General features: G+C 43.0%; 1 long non-coding RNA gene across 4 annotated transcripts in view; it reads right to left on the reverse strand.

Annotated features, from left to right (window-relative positions):
• The window catches only part of LOC107518072, an 81,801-nt gene that overhangs the window by 16,806 nt on the left and 43,723 nt on the right, over nucleotides 1-21,272 (reverse strand). For 3 of the 4 annotated variants that reach the window (XR_001598726.2, XR_001598725.2, XR_001598723.2), the window contains exon 3: nucleotides 11,091-11,187. This is a non-coding gene — a long non-coding RNA (uncharacterized LOC107518072). Of the gene's footprint in view, nucleotides 1-11,090; nucleotides 11,191-21,272 lie in introns of all 4 variants that reach the window. The other variant, XR_004951265.1, reaches the window with a different exon arrangement.

Raw genomic sequence — 21,272 nt, forward strand, 5'->3', positions numbered from 1 at the left:
GAATAATGCTCCTAAAAACATGGATTTACTTATATTTCTTTGAGACCCTGCTTTCAATTCTTTTGGGTATATATACCCAGAAGTAGAATTGCTGTATCATATGACATTTCTATTTTTAATAATTTGAGGAGCTATAGTACTGTTTTCTACAGAAGCTGCACTATTTTACACTCCCATCAACAGTTCACAAGTGTTCCAGATTCTTCACAACCTCAGTAACACTTATTTTCTGTTTTTTTTTTTTCAAACAATAATCAATCTATGGCAGTGCAGTGGTATCTCATTGGGATTCTAATTTGCATTTCCCTAATGATTACTGGTATTGAGCATCATTTCATGTGCTTATTAGCTCCCAGTATATCTCCTTTGAAAAAATGTCTTTTCAAGTTCTTTTCCCATTCTGAGGTTTTTTAGATTTTTGTTGTTGAGTTTTAGTAGTTCTCTTATATTCTGGATATTAATATCTTACCAGATAAATGATTCTATGTGTTGTCTTTTTACTCTATTGATAGTGTCTTGATGTGCAAAGTTTTTTTAATTTTCACCAAGCCCACTTGCTTATTTTTTATTTTGTTGCCCATGCCTTTGCCATCATATCCATGAAATCATTGCCAAATCCAATAAGATAAAGCTCTTTCCCTATGTTTTTTTCTAAGAGTTTTATTATTTTATGTGTCACATTTACATCTTTGATCCATTTGGAGTTAATTTTTGTATATAGTTTTAGAGAAGGGCCTAACTTTACTCTTTTGCATATGGATATCCAGTTTTTCCAATACCATTGGTTGATAAAATTGTCCTTTTTCATGGATGGTCTTTACACCTTTGTCAAAAGTTATCTCACCATATATATGAGAGTTTACTTCTAGGCACTCTATTCTATTCCATTGGTCTATGTGTTTGTCTTTATGCCAGTCCCACCCTGTTTTGGTTCCTACAGCTTCGTAGTAGGTTTCAAAGTCAGAAAGTATGAATCCTCCAACTTTGTTCTTGTTCAAGATGATTTTGTCTATTTGGGGTCCCTTGAGGTTCCATATGAGTTTTAGGATGGATTGTTCTATTTCTGAAAAAAAGTATTATTGGGATTTTTATAAAGATTGCCTTTAATCTGTAGATCACTTTGGGTAGTGTGAACATCTTAATGTTAATCCTCCCAATTCATGAGACAATATATCTCTCTATGCAAGTTTTCATTCTAAAATCTTTCTTCTCCTTGGTTAAATTAATTCTTAAGTATTTTATGCTATTATATATGGAATTGTTTCCTTAATTTCCTTTACTAATTGTTCATTGTTAGTGTATAGAACTACAACTGATCTTTGTTGAACTGTATTGACTTTGTTGACTAGTTCTGACAATTTTTTTGTGGAATCTTTAGTGTTTTCTACATATAAGTCATATCAACTGTGAACAGAGATGATTTTACTTCTTTCTTTCTGATTTGGTTTCCTTCATTTCTTTTTCTTGCCTAATTGCTATAGCTAAAACTCCCAGTACTATGTTGAAAAGAAGTGCCAAAAGTGGGCATTCTTGCCTTGTTCCTGATCATAGAGGTGATACTTTCAGTCTTTCACTATTGAGTATACATTCACTGTGTAGTTTTCATATATGGCTCTTATTATGTTGAGGTAATTTCTCTCTATCTCTAGTTTGTTCCATGTTTTTATCATGAAAGGTGCTGAATTTTGTCAAATACTTTTTCTTTATCAATTGAGATAGTTATGTGGGGTTGGCGGAGGGGGAGTTCCTTCATTCTGTTAATGTTATATACATTGATCCATCCTTGAAAACCAGGAATGAATACCACTTGGTTGTGGTTTATAATCCTTTTAATGTGCTGCTAAATTTGTTTTGCCAGTATTTTGTTGAGGATTTTTGCAGCAGTGTTTATAGGGAGATTGGCCCATTCTTTCATGAGCATCTCTAATTCTTCTTCATCTCTCACTCACAAACTTTCTGGGCAGATTTTTAAACTCATAGAGACCTATCTTCTCTTGATTCATCTACATTATCCCACACTATCCTGCTTTTGGTCTTATATCTTTCTCTATTTAGGTGAAGCCCATGGTTCATTATTTCAGCCATTTTCTTGTCAATTCTGTTTACTCTTTGCTTCTTCGTCTCCCTAATAAAACCCCAGCCCCATATATATTTCATTCTCTGGTTTTTCCACTCTCACACTGAGGACACTGAGCATAACCAGAAAAAAATATATCTATTTACAACCATAATTGTGGGTGTTATTGCAAATTTGTGGGTTCTAACTTTGAGTGAGGCTCATTATTCTAGTTTTAGCCAATTTTTCTTCCTCCCTCTGCAAATATTTCAAGATTCATGCACTAACTATAAACCCCACCATAAGCCCACTTGTGCAAGCAGAAGACCTCATTTCCTTTATTATTTGAAAATCAGAGCCATCAAATACTCTTCTTTCAGGCTCTATTTATATATAAGTTCACTCTTGCCTTCTTCCTCCCTCTCCCAATGAGACAGGTGCCCCCTCCTTCCCAAAACTATTTCCAGTTCCATGTCCTGGATTCCAACCTTGATGGCCTCTACATAGACAAAAAAAATTTCTTGATGATCCCTGTGATAGCCAGACTTCAAAGATGCCTCCCACTGCCAATGGATTGCTGATATTCAGACCTTTATGAGCCCCTAACACACTAAATTTGGCTTTGCCACATGCAGCTAAGAGAATGCAGTGGAAGTACTCTGCATGACTTCTAAGGCTAGGTCATAAGAAACCTGAGACTTCTGCCTGGGCTCTTGGAACACGTAACTCAAAAGTTTACTACTCTGAAACTGCCATACTTTTAGGAAGCCCAAGTTAGCTATGTGAAGAAGACACATAAAGAATGAGTCATGCTAGCTAGGTCCTAGCTGTTCCAGCCAACCCAGCCAACGTGCCAGACATGTGAATGAAGGAGTCTTCTTACATATAGAGAAGGATTTAGGTCACATACAGCCCCAGCCATTTTCTGCTGATGACGTCACTCCAACAAAGGCTTAGACAAAGTATCCCTGCTGTACCTTGTCAGAATTCCAGACACAAATAATCATGTGTATTCTAAAATGGTGGTAGTTTCATAAGTTTAAAAGTAATTTACTACACCGCAATAGATAACTGAAACAGTCCCCCTCAATTCCTGTAGCTTCTACCACACCTCTCTACTGTCTTCCCATCACTAGGGGAACTTGTGCAATCAGCCTCCATTTAAATAATAATAGGGAAGAAGAGAAGAAAACAAAGATAAAGAAGGAGAAGATGACAACAAACTATCCTGTATTCTTTCACAGCCAAGCTTTTTGTAAATATTTACTACATCCAATTCTGCATTATTCCATTTTCTCCTAAACACTGCATTCTGGCTCACACACTTATACACATTAAATTGAACCCACTCTCACCAAGGTCACCGTTGCCTTGTAAATACATTGACTGCATGTCTATTAAGTCTTTAAATCCTTAATCTCTTTGCAGCATATCACACTATGGGCCACTTCCTCTTTCTTGAAATGTTCTCCTCGCCTTGCTACTCCAAGGCCTCTCTCTTCTAGCTTTATCTCCAAGACACTGACTGCATGTTCTTAGTCTCCACCATGACTGCTTTATCTTCTGCCCACTCTCTTTGTTATTTTTGAGTGGGAACGTTGAGATGTAATATGTTTTCCACCCTCAAAAGGTGTGAAAATGTACAGTGAAATTTTCCTTTCTCACCCCTGTCTCTCAACCACAAGATTTCCCTCCCTAGAAGCAAACAATATTATCAGTTTCTCATATATTTCTCCACAGAGATATTATGTATGGACATGCATATATGCACACTTATATCTACCAGTTTCACTACACACACACACTTCTTCTTCCTCCACAAGAATGGCAGAATTCTATACACACTGAAGTGTACTTGCTTTTCTTCATGACAATATATCTTAGTCTTTTTTCCATATCAGTACATCGCAAACTCCTTTATCTTTTCTTCTGCCTATATAGTATGCTATTTTTAACCACTTTTTACTTATCAATTACAGTTGACATATATTATATTAGTTTCAGATGTAAAACATAATGATTAGACATTTATATAACTTACCAAGTGATCACCCCAATAAGTCTAATATCCATCTAACACCATATATAGTTATTACAATATTCCCTAAGCTGTATTTTACATCTCCATGACAATTTTGTAACTACCAACTTTTACTTCTTAATTCCTTCACCTTTTTCATCCAGCCCCCAATCCCCCTCCCATCTGGCAACTATCTGTCTGTTTTCTATATCAATGAGTTTGTTTCTGTTTTGTTCATTTATTTTGTTTTTTAGATTCCATAAGTGAAATCATATGGTATTTGTCTTTCTCTGTCTGACTTTTTTTCTTAGCATAATACCCTCTATGTCCATCCTTCTTTAAAAAATTAAAAATACAACTACCATATGACCCAGCAATTCCACTTCTGGGTATTTATCCAATGAAACCCAAAACATTAATTTGAAGAGACATATGTATCCCTCCGTTTATTGCAGCATTATTTATAATAGCCAAGATATAGAATCATCCTATATGAAACATCCATCAGTAGATAAATAGATAAAGAAGATGTGGTACATATATACAATGGAACATTACTCAGCCATAAAGAAAAAAAATCACTCAGTTTCCCACTCGGAATATTAGCTGCCATTTGTACAACATGGATGGACCTCTATGAAGGGTATTATGCCAAGTGAAATACATCAGACCAAGAAAGACAAACACCTATCTAATATACTTTTGTATGCATATACCTGGTTTATTTTATAATCCCTCTTTTGATGCCATTTGGGTTGCTTTTCATCTTTTTCTATTACAAACAATGTTGTAATAACTAATTTCATATGCATAATTATTCACATGGGAGAATCTTTCCATGGGATAAGTTCTTAGAAGTAGTAGGTCAAAAGCATTTTTAATGTCAGAAGATATTGCCATATTTCCCCCCATTGAGCTGTATCATTTCCACATGTATCAGCAATGCATGAGCGTCTGTTTCTCCATATAGTATGCTATCAAATGTTTTGATCTTGGCCAAGCTGAAAGATGAAATAATTTCCTAGTGAAATTTTAACTATATTTCTCCTATTATGAATAAGGGGGCATCTTTTCTTAGATGTTGGTAACTCTTTATACCTTGTTTATCTTTCATGTTATTGATCTATTTTATATTGATTTGTGCCAATTCTTTATATAATAGGGAAATACGCTCTTTGTTAGTGGAATTGGAAATATTTTCCAAGTTTGTCTTTTGACTTTGTGTATGTTGGGTTTTATCATGCATAAGATTTTTTTTTTAATAGTTAAAATGATCAGTCTTTTCTTTTAAGGTTTTCTTGATACTTAGAAAGTTTTAAAATTCTCCCATGTTTCACATGCATTTATGGCTTCATTTTGTTACATTTACATCTTTGTTTCATATGTAATTTATTCTACTATGTATGAGATACGGATCTAACTTTTTTCCAGATGGTTCTCCAACTCAATTTATTGAATACGCATTTTCCCACTCAGTTAGAAATATCATATTTACTTTAAACTCAATTCGCAAGTATAATTTCTGAAATTATGTTCCATCAAGTTGTCCAGTACCATATTGTTTTGTGTAATATAGCTTTGTAGTACAGTTTAATTTCTGATAGAGCTATTCTTCCCTCTTTAGTATGCTTTTTCCACCATTTTATGGCTATGCTTGCTATAGGAAAGTGAGAAGAGTCTGCATGAGTTTTTACTCTGCTCACAAGCCAGTAAGTTATCCTGTGCAGCTTCCTGGATGCTGACAGAAGACATGAGACTCCTGGGCCAGAGATAAATGCCTTTATTACTTGCAACAATAGCAACAGCAAGAATATCAGCATTCATACAGTTCCAGGAGTCCCACTTCCCAGAGAGTGACATGAAGAAGTCCCGGTGATGCCAGGCAGTGGGTTCTGTTTCAGGAGAAGAATCTTGAGTTTCAAGAACCCAAATCTTTTATAATGGGCAATAAGCCTGTCTAGTTTTTGTCCCAGAGAGAGACATTGTCTTTATTTTACTGGACAGTAAAAAAAACTTGCCTTTTCTCCAGAAAGAGTTACTATCTCTAATTTGCAAGTGTGTTCACTATAGAAACATCCCTGAAGAGACAGTCTAGAACAAAGGTAGTCACTGCTTCTGCTCATCCAGAAACATGAGAGGCCATGAAAAATTGTCTCCCAACTTGTTTATTTATCCATAGAAACTTGATTCCATTTATCTAACAACAACAAAGGCTTCATTTTTATTGAGAATCTTATTAAATTCCAAATTATATGAGGGAGAAAGGACAATTTTATGATGTTAGTTTTCCTATCCAAGAACATTATTCAAATGCTTTTTTTTTTTTGTCCCTCAGAAGCATTTTAATGCTTTCTCCACATTTTTTGTTATGTTTATTCCTAGGTTTTTATTTTTTTTATCTTTTTGTTGTTTTGGTATTCTCATTTTATCTTGAACAGGTTGTCATTAATTCCCGTTATTTAAATGATAAGTTTTCCTTCAGTGTTCCTTCTCTACCTTCTTCTCTTCTTACTCTAAGATTTTTCTGGACAATCTCATTCTCTCCCAAAACTTCAGTGAGCATCTGACAGCTGATGCCTCTCATACTGTCATCTTTGACCTGCTCTCTCTCTCAGGAGCTCCTGATATATATATGTGGTGAACACCCCATGGGTATGTTATACCCAGCCAGCTTTGAAATTAAATTCCTCATCCTTCTCCCCAAACCAGCTCTTGCTCTGTATTCTAACCCCAGTGGATAGTACCCCTATTTACCCAGGTGGCCTTCAGCAAAATGAGGAGGTTTTCCTTTACTCCCTTTTCCAATTTGTCTCCAAGTCTGTCTATTCTTCCTCCTCAATTTCTCTTTAACCTGTGCCCCTACCTTCATCCTCTCTGCTATGGCCTGAGCTCCATGCAAATGACTGGGAAGTTCCCTAAGTTACCACTTGGTCTTATATCTCCTTTCTGTTATCTATTTTTATCTTGCTGCAGGAGTAGCCCACAGTTTGGATTATGCCATTATCGACCAGAGGCTCTAAGGTAAAAACAGAGGCCACCCCTTCCCTGCCTTCCCCAATGTGGCACCCCTTTCCATTGGTGACCTGATCCTCCCTACTGTCTTGAACTTCAAGTCTTCCATTCCTGCACTATCCTGCACCTGTGCTTTTGCACATCTCTGTGCCTTTACCTGGCCTTCACCTAGAATATTTCAAACTACCATGGCCCTTCTTACCTGGCTAACTCCTACTCCTTCCTAAGGATTCAACTCAGACAACGATTCCTCCAGAAGATTTCCCCAACACTCTCTTCTGCATGAGATGCTTTCATTCATTCATTCATCCATTTATTTTAAAGGCATTATTTGGTTCCCCACTTGCCAAGCTCTCAACTAGGTACGCAGAAAACAAGATGAATTAAGTACAAGTCATTACCCTCTAGGGACTCATTATCTAAGTTCTTGTTATTCAAATGGTTTGAGACCAGCAGTATCAGAATACCAGAGAGTTTGTTAGAAATGCAGGCACTCAAATTCCCTCCCAGACCTGCCAAAACAAATCTACATTTAGACTAGAGCCCCGAGTGATTCCTGTGCACAATAAAGTTTGAGAAGCACAGGTGAAATGTAAACAGAGAAATATAACAAATGAGGTAAGTGCAACCTTATAGAAATGCACAGGGTATTCTGAGGACATGGTGAGAGATAACTAACTGAATATGAAGGGAGGGAGAGAGGAGCATGATAGGAGAGCAAAAGGACAGAAAAGCTGAGTTGAAGTTGGGACCTTCCAGGCAAAGAAGACAGAGCTTGAGAAAAGACATTGAGGGCTGAAAGGTGTGTGTGCTGGATTGGGGATACAGAACCACTGGCTGCTAAGTGAGAGGTCTTGATGCAAAATCATGAGAAAGTAACCACACCAGCTTCACTTCCTAACACTCCACACTAGGTTCATGGCTCATCCCTTCAACAAACCACGATGGGTGGGCAGGTACCATTTCCTTGATAGCCAGGCTAAGGAGCTTGGGCATGTCCAGTTAAGTGCCTGCCCACTAACAGTTTGCATTTTAAAGGCAGAAGTGATGCTGGATTTGAGTGTGAGGCACCTGCAGCCAGAAACCTGGTTAGGGATCACAATTGTGCAGGCCAGGGATGTCACCAAACTAAATCACAGCAGAGGCAACTTGAGTGTAGAGGGGAGTACAGATTCCAGCAAGATTTGGGAAGTCAAATTGGTAGGGCCGAATATGGGGAGAATGCAGACAGAAGCAGGTGTAATTCTCAGGACCCAGGCTTGTGTTGGTGAAATCAAATCCAACAAAGGCAAGGGGTAATAGAAGGAAGAACTAGCCCGGGAGCAACATTAATATGATCCGGCATTTATGGAGCACTTATTCTGTGTTGTGCACCAAAATTGGCACTTTGCACAGATTTCCTCCAGTAATCCTCATCTGGCAATTCTCAAAGCAGGTACTGTCATTGTCCTTAGTTTACAGAGGAGGAAATAGGCACAGAGAGGTTGAAGTACTTGCATAGCAAGATTTATGAAAGCTGGGATTAGAGCTCAGGCCAAGACCATTTTGTCACCTCACGTTGTAGACTAGCTTCAGACATGCTGGGAGCTAAGGGCCTGTAGACTTCCAGTGGGAGAAGATTAAGACAGAAGCTCAGGTGAGCCACTGGGCCCATGTCAGCCCACAAAGTTTGCCAGCACCATCGAGTAGATAAGATGATGCAAGAGTGGGGAAGGGGCTGAAGAGAGGAGAGAATTGGTGGGCAGTGAGTAGGGTTGAATAATCGCGTAGCTTCCTACTGCTCCTTGGGTTGCATTTGCTGGTATAGCCAGAACCTGACATTAGGTGGATACCCCAGGAACCTTCAGGAACCAGCCTCTTCATCTGGGAACCGAGCCTCCCACCAGGGCGGAGGCTGGGAGAGCAGGAGAGCCTTATCAGAGAAGGATGACAGATGTGCCAGAGCCAGGCAGATGACATCAGAGGGCATAAAGTAGACATTAGTATTTCACAGGCCCTTCTCTATCTCTCACCCAGGAACTCCACAATAGAGGCACCCTGCCCCACCTACCGCCTGCTATGTTGACAGCAAACCCTTTCTGCGTTTTCTGACTAAGTAGTAATACCATTCTCAGGCCGACACCTTCTCAGCTGTAAGATGGAGGCAATGGGACTCTCCTCTCAGAGCTCTCAGGAGGAACAAATGGTCCTTACATGAAGAAAGTACTATGCAGATCGCACAGCATTTCCACTTCACTGACAGCACTCCCCACCACCCATAGTGGGTAAGTTTTCTTCACTGTGGGTATCAGGGCTGGAGCTAGTTAAGAGAACTAAGGTCCTTCCACATCCTGCTCAGGCTCTGAACGCAGGGCTAAGGGTCCAGGTGGGACTCCTGGCTAGCTGACAAGGGCTCCCCAGGAAGCACCTGACCCTCACCTGGGCTGGCAACCTCAAATAGCCATGGCAGGGTGAGGGAAACAGCTGTGGGGAGAGAACTTCAAGCACAGCCTAAAAAGGCCCCTGCTGCTCGGCCCAGTCCATTCTGGCCAACTGGAAATAGGCCTCAGATTGCCAGAGTTCCAGATTTTGCAAGAGAAGACAGAAATCCAAATCATTATGTGGAATCTCCAGGTTTTTAAATGTAGAAAACTAATTTATAAATCTTGTAAACACCAGAGTGGCTAACCTAGCCTAGTCATGTCTAGGATTGGAATTAGGCCATTTGTCACCACATCTTTTGGCGAAGACAAGAGCACCTGGCTGTTTTTTCGAGTGTGCATGGACATGCCCACGTGTGTTCCTACATGTGAGAATGTAAATAGGGGATGGCTGCAGAAGTCTAGTGACGTGTGTGCCCATGTGAACACATGCATACGTGTGCTGTGGGTAAATCTGTGAGTCAGCACGTGTGCATGGTCCTCGCATGTGCATCTGTGAACATATATGAAGATGCACGAGCATATAATGTGTGACAGCACATGTGACTGTGAGGTGTTAGTGTGAGTGCACACATGTGTGTTAATGCACACGCACGTGGGTTCCAATATAGGCCCGTGTCTGCACTCACGAGTAAACATCAACCAGTGGCATAGCAGTTTCCTGCGAGTGTCCCAGAGGGAAAGCCGCGTCCACACCTGCGACCACAGAGACACGCGTGCGCTCTAGAGCAGCGGGGATGGGAGTGGGGTGGGGAGCGCTGCAGTGCCCGGCTGGCTGGAGGTGGCGGCCTCCTGCACACCAGGGCCCTCATTCTCTCGGCCCGCGCCCCACCCCCACCCCCGCTCCCGCGCCGGCCGGCAGAGCGGAGGGGAGGGGCGGGGCAGCTCAGCAGCTGCGCCACTGGCGCTGCGGGAGGGAGGAGCACGGTGCGCAGCCGCGGCTATTAGTCACCAGATGTCACCTTCTGCTGCCAAGGCGGCGCCGGGCGCAGACAATGGCTACGCAGGCCCAGGGGTGGGCCCCAGCGAACCCCAAAGCCGCGCCTCTGCTGACACCTACAGCCCCGCTCCCACACTCTCCCTGTCGCTCTCTGCGCGGTGACGCCAGGCTGCCGGCTGCCGATCCCCTTGGTCTTTGCCTTACTGCCACCACCTACTCCACGTCCCTTCCCTTTATCTGCTTAACGCCTCATTTTTCAGGAGGCAGGGCAGGTGTCACCTCCTCCAGAAAGCATTTCCTGGCCTGCTCCTCTCTAATTCTCATAGACTTCCCCTACTTCCCTCACCTTGGATGTCTGTTTTGAGACCATCGTGGTCCTTCCAGACTGGGCAATCTGAGGTCAGCAGGACCTATCTTTGTTTTTTTCCTGTGTCTGGCACAGTGCCTGACACTCAAGTTTGTATGTTTAGAAGAACAAGCCTGGGGGTCACAACCCCTGGGTTCCAGTCCCTGGCTTGCTTTGTGAATCTGAGACACTCCTTGGCCTCTCTGGGCTTTGGCTCCTCATCTGTAGAATGAGGAAATTAGACTGGGTTGTGGCTGGACCATCATTCTGTCTGTGCCCATAGAGTCTGTACATACCTGGGCTCCAGTCTTGTCTCCTAAGGCTTCCTTCCTTCCATCCATCCAGAATGCACTGGGTAAGTGGGCCTCTGGGCCTCAGAGTGGGGAGGGCAGCCTTCTTTGAAAAGACAGTGAAAGTGAGAGTAACCGTGAAGGGTAAGGTCCTTAGCCTTACACTGCCCCCCCACACACATACACACACACACTGACATCACCAACTTGCTCAGGAACCTTCTGAGCAAGCTGGTGATGTCTGGAACTGAGGCACAGAGCAAGAAAGATAAAAGGAGAGGGGAAAAAATTGAGCTTCTTGTATGCTTTGTGGACACTCCAGAGAGGCAGGTCTATGACTGTAGCACTCCCTGAAGGGCTCCCCAGTCAGAATCCAGCCAGAGCTCCTTCAGCCTTCCAGCCCTCAGACCTCTCCAGAAAGGACTGCTCTGGCCATGAAGAGAGCTGGTACCTCCTGAACCCCCAAGAGATTCAACCTCCACTGTGTTTCTTTGCTTTTTTTAGTTTTGTTTGTTTGTTTGTTTTCTTTAAAAAATTTTTTTTTGATTAAAAAGTAATGCACATTGTTTCAAAGAATTTGAAGAATAAGAAAATTTTTTTAATTACCTTTACCTCATTATCACTTAAAGCTGTTATCTTACATAATTTCTTTCAGATTTTTTTCTTCCCCTCTTTTCACCCCTGACCTATGGGTGTTGCCCTTTCCCCTTAAGAATTGGATTTCTGAAGGTGGGGTGTCTCCTCCCACACACTGATGGTGAGCGCCTGGGGCCTGGTGCACCCAGGGCCTGGCACACCCAGGGCCTGGTCTGTGGCTCCATCCAGGGCGCAAACCCAAGATCTTCTTGCATGTAAAGCAGATGTACTAACCACTACACTGTAGAGCCACCTCCTCTTTCAGACTTTTTAATGTATAGTATATATTATCTATTTATGTAGATATATATTTTCACAAAAATAGGAATATATGCTATTTTGAAAACTTATTTTCTTTTCACATAACATAGCTGAACATCTCATATCTTTAACTCTCCTGTATCACTGTTTTTGATACCTATATAGTATTCTATAGTAAAGATAAACCATTTAATAACCCAATCATCTATCAGTGGAAACAAAACAGATATTTTAAATGGCAATTAGTCGAGAGCATTGCCAAGTCTCATGAGCACTTCCATTATGGAAGATATTCAACCGAGATATGGAGAATAAGAAAGGGGCTTTGCATGGAGAGTTCAATCACCTTCTCCTGAAGATCTCAAGTTTCCCACCAGTAAAAGGATGTGCCCCGGATGTGCCCTGAGGGCCATTGCAGCTCAGCTATTCCCTGGGAAAGACTCGTTGTCCATCAACAGGAAGACATAGCAGAAGGGAGAAGAGAACCAAGTCTCTCAACTCAGAGCCCAATGACCATCTCGCGGTGCCATCTCTCAGTCTTGGTACCTTGTCCCACTGCCATATAAACATATAAAACAGAGTGTTCACATGAGCCATTTTCCTCCAACTCAGCAAGGGGAGGCCAGGTATGAACCCTGGGAGAAAACACCGAAGAAAAAAAAGAGAGAGAAAACAACTCTGCCCAGCGTTTGACAACTCTGTAGCCAGCCAGTAGAGCAAAGAGGAAATGTGACACAGAGGCTGAGACTGGTCACGATCCATTTCAGAAACTCTACAACAAAACATCTCAATGTCCAGGATATAATCCAAAATCAACATATAAAGAACTGGGAAAATATGATCCATTTTAATGGAAAAGATAATCCAGAGTCCAACACCGAGATGATCTTGAAGTTTGAAGTATCAGACAAGTCTTGTAAAGTAGCTATTATAACTATGCTCAGCAAGGTGAAAGGAAATACACTCTTAATGAATGAGGAGATAGGAAAACTCTAAAGAGAAATAGAAAATATAAAAAAGACCAGGTGGAATTCTGGAACCAAAAAATTCAATATCTGAAATGTTTTAAAGCTTCATGGTACGGGTTAAAACAGAATGGAGATGACAGTGAGTTTAAGCAGATTAAAGTAGTAAGAGAGGGAAGGAGAAAGGGAGAGAGAAGATTGAAAATACAGTCGCAGGAATCTGTGGGATAATATCAAAGGTCTAACATATGCATAATTGGAGTCCTAAAAGGAAAGGAGAAGAATAGAGCAAAAAGTTCTTTGAAAAATGAATGGTAAAAAAAAAAAAAAAAAAAAAAAAAAACCACCTCACTTTCCAAATCCAATGAAAGACATAAATTTACACATGTACTCATATTGAAACTGCTAAAAATCAAAGATAAAGAAAAAACCTTGAAAGCAGCCAGAGAAAAAAGACACATTGCATAGAGGAAAAGAGATTCAAATGACCACAGACTCCTCATCAGAAATTGTGAAGATCAGAAGAATGAAAATAACACCATTAAAAAGCTGAAGGGCAAAAACCTGTCAACCCAGGATTCTATATCCATTGAAAATATCCCTCAATAAGGAGGCAAAATAAAGACATTTTCATTTAAAAGAAAATTAAGAGAATTCATTGTCAGAGATCTGGACTATAAGAAATATTAAAGTAAGTTCTTCAAGTTGAAGGTAAATGACACAGAGGAGCACTTCGCTCTTCAGAAAAGAATAAACAGCATCAGATGGTAAACATCTGGGTAAATTTATAAAATTATGAGTGTTTTTTCTCTTAATTTCTTTACTATAATCATGACTGTTTAAAGCAAAGATGTTCACATTGTTTATGAAGTATCTAGTACCTTTGAAAACTAAAGCATACAGGATGGAGGATGGCAAATGTTCGCAAGAGTTTTATATTTTTTGTACAATGGTAAAATATTTACTCTAAATCTACTATAAAAGTTCAAAGATATGTATTATAATCCCTAGGAGAGAAAAAAAAAACACTTAAAAATGCAAAGCAGTATAGCTAAAAGGTTAAGTGATTACATTAAAATCAAATTCTAAACAGTCACTCTGGCTCTTGTATGGACTATAGGGTAGAAGGGTAAGATCATAGACCAAATTACGATATCATTGACATATCCAGGTGAGTGATATGTTGGCATGGACTAGGATGGGAGCAGCGGAGATGGTGAGAACATTGGATTCTGGGTGTGTTCCGAAGGCAGAGTCCAAAGTGATCGTTAATGGTTCAGATTTGTGGTGTAGGTGAAAGAGCCAAGAATGACCCTAAGGCCTGTGACCTAAGCTATAAGGATGGAGTTTGCCATTTATTGCCATTACAATGAAGGTTCTTCTCCCACCTGCCCTCTCCTACTTTTCTGTTATTTGAGACCTGTGGCAGCCCCTGTACTTGAAATCTGAGCAGGGCTGGGAGCCAGGTAAGGAGAGAGAAAACAGTCACATGCCACCCACCATAGCCCTCTTGGAGGAGGAGGATGACCCAGCACGTGTGCCTTTTGGCAAAGTTCATGCTGAATCAAAATGTCATCGTTATGGCTTCTTCCAGCTTCCAGAGCCTCATCTCCAAGAGTTGCTTTCCAGTTGGGAAGTAATTGAGAAATAATTGCTACTATTTCACAGAGATGGCAGAAGCCTCAGCTCCAGCCTCTGGAAACAAATTAAAGATGAGCACAAGGTTCAGAAATGGAGAACAGCCCTGCTTCTCATTAGCAATTACAAATAAGATTATGGAAAAATGTTTACTACCATGAGAATGGTGTCCGCCTGAAAAAAAATTAAACCAGTTTGGAGGCCAAGTGGAGACCCTGGACCAGAATTCAGGAATCTGAGTCTAGGGATAGGGCTTTAGGGTCTACTCACCCAAAGTCACAGACCAAATTTGCCACAACCTGTCTGAGCCTCAGTTTCCAAGTCTTTTAAAAGGAAAATAATTACAGGACTCAACTCTGGAAATGGACAATTATTTCTCCTCTGTGTGAGAAACTTTTGCAGTCAGGCAGTCTGGATGCCAGCAGCTCAGATAGCACAGACTCAGAGAGCTGGAGAGTAGAGGAGGGGGAAAAGCGTAAAGTCTAGCTTAGAGATCTGTACCTTACTACGGCCTTCCCAGCTTGCCCTAACCCCCTATGTCCTGGCTCCATCCCAAGTAACAATGGCTGACAACTTATTGAGTGACGGGCACTGTTCTAAATGATCTCTCTCATTCATTTAATCCTCCCAAGAGCCCTATGAGGTATGTACAACTACTATCCACATTTTACAGAGGAAGAAAGTAAGACACAAAGAAGCTAACCAATTTGGCCAAGGCAACAGAGCAAGTAAGTTGTAGAGCCAAGATAGTGAGCCTAGTCTGATTTTAAAACCTGTGCTCTTAACTTCCATGATACCTGCTTTCAAGGCTTGTGAGTCTCATTGACTCACCCCTACATTCCCCAAACTGTAGAGGTTTTGGCAATTATCCAATGACAGGATCCCAGGCTCAGAAGTCCCGCAGACCTGGGTGTGAATCCTAATTCTACCACCGACGGCTGTATGACTCTGACCCCGTTTTGCTTGTGTGTATGTCTTTAAATTGATTATAAATTTGGCACAGATTTGCTCTAAGGAAGAAAGTACGCCTAGATGTAAGATACTAGGCCCTTTCTGAGGGTCAGTTCCTCTCTCGTCCTGTGCAGCACCATTTCTGAATAAATGTTAGAATTTATTCCTGGCTCAGGGACCCTCAGGGCTCCTTGAAATACTCTCTCCCTCCAGGCTTCTCTATCTTTTTCCTGACCCAGCTCGAGGTCCCCTTTGCTGAGAAGCCCTCTGTACTCCCACTCCCCTCGCACATGCATCAGTGCTCCTTCCTGGGCATCTGCAGTTCCAGTGTTCCCACCTACGTGGCCCTTCTTTTTCATCCCAAAATACAGCACCCCATGGCTACCTGGTCTTTGGGGATTTTTCCTTTCCCCATTGCCACTAAAGGTGGTGTTTGAGGAAGACCAAATCCTGCCACCTGGCATTCAAGGCCCTCCCAATCCCTACACTCTTGGAGAAGCTAACCTCATTTCTATAACCTCCCCAGGCTCCATTTTCCTTACTCACACTAGAGCTTTTATCCAAATCCTGCTTCCCCAGGCCCCCACCCAGGGGCCAGGAAAGGGGGAATGGATTCTGAAGCACAAGGATATTCTGGCCAGATCTACCTTGGGGACAGGACATGAAAGAGAGTCCTGAGGTCAAGGCAGAGGGTTCAGGTTACTGGAGAGAGAATCTGATTATATCTGGTCAAGGGAGGAGGGGAACAGTGGGGGAAGGAGGATCCTTGAGACTAGAAAACTAGAGGAAGAGACACAGCAAGACACTGAAGCCAAAGATGGGAGGACAGAAACAAGAGGACAGGATAGAACACAGTGGGAACAAATAGTCCTGGGTTCCAGTCTCAGCTTCACCACATACCTCTACCTGCCAGCTGGGCTACCCTCCACAGGCCACCTAACCTCTCTGAAACCTGGGATTTTATTCTTAAATCAGAATAACCCACCTAGTGCCCAGACTTGTTGGAGTAATTCCAAGAGGAAGCATAGGGAAAACAGGCCAGGGGCTGTATTTTCCAAGTGTTCTTCCCCTCATCCTCCCTCAGTGCACAGAGCCAGGTAAAGTGGCCCCCATCCTGCCCTGGAAACTGGCATGTACCCTCACTGCACAGGCTGCAGCTGGTCTGTCAACCTGAGAGGGAATCTGCCCCTAGGGAGGCTCCTAATTTAATCAGCCTCACAAATCAGCTCGATGGGCTTAATTGATCTTTTTCACTCCTAATATTGTCACTGTCACTTTCTGAGCTTGCCTCCTCCAGCCACCCCATGCATGGTGCTCAGCCAGCTGGAGAAGGAGAAGAAACACCATGAGACGAAGGAACACTATGAGTGTATAGCCAGGAAGTTCCTGGGCGGGAGCTGGCATGCAGGAAGGTGAGAAGGGCAGGGGAGGTTGGAAGGGTCAGGACTGGCACCTGAGCCAGACCTCATAGACCAGACAGTGCCCACGGTGGCAATAAGCAATTGTGACAGTGTAGAGCAGAAGGGCTCCTAGTGAGTCATCTGCCTGGAGTCTTGAGCCCTCTGGGCCTTGGTTTCCTCACCTGTGAAGATCATAGCACAACACAGCCCTACGCAATTTATTCATTCTACAAGTGCTTGTGGAATGCCTGCTGTATCCCAGGCACAGTGCCAGGCATAGGGAACAAACCTATTCCAGCCTTTGTGGGACACTCTTGACAGGCTGTCCTCCCTGGGTGACCCGCACCCTCCTTGGAGCATATGGGCCAGATGGGGAGACAGATGTTGATCAAATAAGCACATGAACAAATGTCAGCTGTCAAGTGCTGGAAAGGGAGGTCCATGGTGCCATGTAGACAAATAACTAGGAGGGCACTCCCTGAGGAAGCGGTGCTGGAGTTGAGATGCGAAGGATGAAGTGAATGATCTAAATAAAAAGGAAAGAAGAACATCCCAGGAGAAAGCCCTGTGTCTTTGACTGAAAGCTGGAAGCACTTATAGCTGACCACTGTGGCTAGGGGCAGACCTTAGGGGGCAGGGGAGAAGATGAGCTTAGACCAGGAGCTCCCAACCAGTGGCTTCCCAAGTAGTTGACAAAGCCATAAGAAATATATTTTTCGTGGTGACCCGGAACACAGAATAAACACATGGGCAAACACACATAATTACCTGCATACTACATCAGTTTTAGTATTGGTGAAACAAAGTTTCTCCTGCCATATTAAATGAGATCCACTCTGAGAGTTTCAGTTCCATTTCTATTCTAGCCCGTTCTACTTCTTTGCTTTAAGAAAATGCAGGTCACCAACTACTACTTTGATTTCCCAGCCCCCTAATGGGTCATGGCTGCAGGTTGAAGCACTGTGCTTTGTAAGGCCTTGAGGGCTGCAATCGGGATATGTATCTTTACCCCACCAGCTATGGGAAGCCCAGTTCTCTTCAGCAGGGCGATCTAATGAGACTTGCATTTTGAAAAGGTCACCCTGTCTGCTGTGTGGGAGTTGATTAGAGGGGGCAAGCACGGAGGCAGGGAGACCAGAGAGGAAGGAGGCTGCTACAATAGCCAAGCAAGAGATGGTGGCAGCTTGACGTTGACAGTTTCGCAAAGCAAATGAAGTAATAGGAATGAAAAATTTTGTGCCAATTTAAAAAAGGTTTTATGACAAGTTGCATGATAAAAGTACAATAACTCCAAATCTGAATCCAGGAAACCTGGGTACAAATACCAGCTGCATCACTTCCTAGTTGTACCATCTTTGAGGGATCACTTTGCCCCAGTGGGTCTCCGTTTCCTAAGTGAAAAATGAATCTTAAGAGTCCCTACCCCCAAGAGCAATGGCCAGGTTTGGATACAAGGATGCATAGCCTCTACCCAATGCCTGACCCATAGCAAGAACTAACACACACACACACACACACACACACACTCTCTCTCTCTCTCTCTCTCTGTGTGTGTGTGTGTGCGTGTGTGTGTGTGTGTGTGTGTATTAGAACTTATTCACTCACCAATACGCACTCAGTGCCCATTCAGTGTCAGTCATGCAAGAGGCAGTGGGAATAAAGTCACACAGCCTCTGCCCTGTGGGAACTCCTGGTCCAGGAGGAATTTCTAGACCCAAAATCAGTCTAGGTTGAAAGTAATTTTGAATCTGTGACAGAGCTGCCCAGCTTACTTGGTCAAGCTCACTCTCCCATTTACAGATGAGCAAACTGAGGCCCAGGCCAGCTAAGGTTCTTTTTTAAACAGGTTGGACCTTCATATAAACCATAACCTGGAGCCTATTACCTGAGTTCAGTTCATTTATGCAGGGAGCTGTGCCAGTCCTGGTACATCTGGTATGTCTGTGTGGTACCTGTTAATATATAGCTCTTCAATCCCCGCTCTCCCTCAGAAGCTTCCTTGGGGCAGATTTATAGAGAGGCCAGAGCAACAGCAGGCTGTGCAACCAGGAGCTGGCACAACCGGGCAGGCTGTCTGCTCCCTGCAATCCAAGCTCAAGTGAGCAGATGGGGATGGTGGCTGGGACCTCCCTACCACTGATTATTGCCACATCCCTTCACACCTCTGAGGCTCAGTTAAATGAACATGGGCAGGTAGGTGCAGGTTTAGCCCACCCTTACACTGGGCTCTGGACACCTGGCGTGCATGCAGAGAGAAGGCACATCCTCACCCCAGCACCCGCTCAGCAACCAAAACTCACTGGTCCTGATTTCTGAGCCATGTGGCCACTGACCATCAGGGGACTCTGAAAGCCTGCCAGGTCTTCATCCAACAAGCTACTTTCTCTGCTCTTTGGTCCGCTGCCTGGAAGTAGGGAAGTGACACTTGAATTTGTGCAGCTGGCTCTATCTTTCCTGTCCTGCTGTCTTCCTTCCCCCATACCCATGAGTTAGTTAATGTTCCTTCTGTGTCTCTGCCTCCTTTGTTCTCTGGATGCATCTCTCTGGCCTGACTCTCTCCTCTCTCTCCAAGTCTAGGCAGATCTCTTGGGCTCTATCTGTCACAGGCTGTTTCTCTCTGCATCTCTGGTTTGCATCTCTGTAGATGTTTGGGAATACTCTTCTCATTTGTCCCCAGTCGCTCTCTGTGGGTCTTGAATTGCCTGCCCTTCACTTTCCATTTTGTGTTTGCTTGTCACTATGTTTATCTCTTTCTTCAGCTTTGTGAGGCCCATACCTGGGGCAGGGGAGTGAAGGTGTCTCTCTCTAGGCCTCTGGTGAAGGGCTGTCCTTGGAATGAGCCAATCAGACTGCAAAATTCACCTCCCACTTGCCATCCTGTGCTCCAGCACCCACCAACACACACATAGACACACCTGCTTCCCTAAGCTTTGTGCCAGCAAAATGCACAGGAGATCTTAAGTGGCTAAGCAAGTCCCCTGCACATTCCTTGCAGTCAAAGTGCTAACTTCAGCCGGCTCTCAGCTGCTGTTCCCACACTCCTCAGTTGTGTGTCCTTGGGCAAGTCACTTAACCTCTGTGCCACTCATCCCCAGAGGTTACCTATATAACATCATGTCGCTTTCTCAATTGACCCCATCCCCTGCGTGCGTGTGTGATCGCGCACACACAGAAAGAGAGAGAATAATTAGGACTAATTACCCTTGAAAGACTTCTTCATTAAAGAAGGCAAACCCAAATTTTTCCTTTGTGTAATCACCTCCCCCCTCCCCAAGAGGAATCTGCTTTGGGGCAGTAAGGGCAGAGCTCCCATATCAGGTGTGGAATCAGCCACTTTACCTGGAAAAGAGCTGGGCTATCTTTTAGCTCCTTGCTAGACAAGAGGGAAAGAGACTTGTTCCTTAAGTGGTTGTGCTCCTTGAAAAATAAAACTAAATCCAGCCTTAGATAGCTGGACAGTGGGAAAATCTTATTTGATCACCCTGATTTAGTGCCTTACTGAAGGCAGGAGGAAAATGGGAGCAGTCTTATCTGATAGTTTGTGTCTAAGGAGAGGAAAACAGAAGCTGGTAATAGGCCTTTACTTGTTTACAGACATCCCCACTGATGCTCTCAGCAGCCAGAAGAATCTATAGGGAATGATGTGCATGGTCTATATGGGCAGGATTTCCGGATGAGGAGGCCTGGACCACGTGGCCAGCAGAGCTGCAGTAGGCACTTGCAGACCCTAAGCTCTGCAAATAGAAAACCAGGGGCTATGCTAAAACCAAGACGGATAAGCTCTCTGCCTCCAGACATGGTGGGGAAAGCTTTTAGAGTACAGCATCACACAAGACATTTGACCCATGATGCTTCATTGGTGCTCTCAACCTTCAATGAGGTAAGATATAGTAGTATTCAGTCCCATTTTACACATGGGAAAGGTAGGGCACAGCAAGGTTAAGCAACTCACCCACAGCCACCCAACTAGACTTGAACCCAGATAATCTGGTTCCAGAGTCTGCGCTTTTACCTACCATGTAGTATATATAGTCTAGATGATGAAGCAGATAAGCTAACCCATAAATTCACTGTGTATGGTATATGCACCTATCGGGACTTCTCGAGAACAAAGGAAGTCTCTGCTATCCATGTGTTTTGGTTCTCCTAATATGGTTTTTTAAATGTCAAAAGAGGGTTATCAACACTGTGGTGTCAGGAGCCATCTTAAGACTAGAGGTCCGCCATTATAAATTACCAGGAAGGTCACGTAGCCGGAAAGAACTTGTTCTTCTTTTTGCATAAGTCACTCAGCACCTTCTAACTAAGCAACAGGAAGCCGCAATACCCGCAGGACA

The sequence above is a fragment of the Rousettus aegyptiacus genome, unplaced genomic scaffold (genome assembly GCF_014176215.1).
Source record: "Rousettus aegyptiacus isolate mRouAeg1 unplaced genomic scaffold, mRouAeg1.p scaffold_m13_p_6, whole genome shotgun sequence".
Classification (NCBI taxonomy): Eukaryota; Metazoa; Chordata; class Mammalia; order Chiroptera; family Pteropodidae; genus Rousettus; species Rousettus aegyptiacus.